The sequence below is a fragment of the Brassica oleracea genome, chromosome C1 (assembly GCF_000695525.1).
Source record: "Brassica oleracea var. oleracea cultivar TO1000 chromosome C1, BOL, whole genome shotgun sequence".
Lineage (NCBI taxonomy): Eukaryota > Viridiplantae > Streptophyta > Magnoliopsida > Brassicales > Brassicaceae > Brassica > Brassica oleracea.
This window is the reverse complement of record NC_027748.1, coordinates 27,543,223-27,543,783: the sequence shown is the minus strand read 5'-3', so window position 1 is coordinate 27,543,783 and position 561 is coordinate 27,543,223.

Genomic DNA, 561 nt, shown 5'->3' with positions numbered 1-561 from the left:
TATTCACTTGATTTGGAATTTTTTTTTAGTTTTTATTAATTTTGTGGTTATAAAAATCTAATTGATAATTATGTATATATAATATGAAAACCTTTTTTTTATATAAAATCTATTTTTTAGTTATTAAAACTATTTGTAATTATTAAACTATTTTTTATTGATTAAAACTATTTTTTGTAATTATTAAACTATTTTTTTATTTTTTAAAACTATTTTTTGTAACTATTAAACTATTTTTAATTATGTTTTCTTAATTTATTAAAATTATTAGAACTAATTTTTAAATATGTTTTTTTTAATTTACAGGTCTACTGATGGTTAGACCCGGCCTCGACAGCGTCGTGGTCGTGGTGGTACGGGGAGCCAGTCTCGGGATTCCACCCACATTCAGGATTCCGCTTCGCCCCACAGCTTCTACCATACATCTCTCTCTCCATTTCCCGCTTCTGCTCCTTTCGCTCCCGCTGCTGCTCCTCCGGGTCCTCCGGGAGTGATGAGTGTTGCGGAGTTGGTTCGACAGCCCGGTCGTGACCATCTTCCCTATCTCACTCCGTATCCACA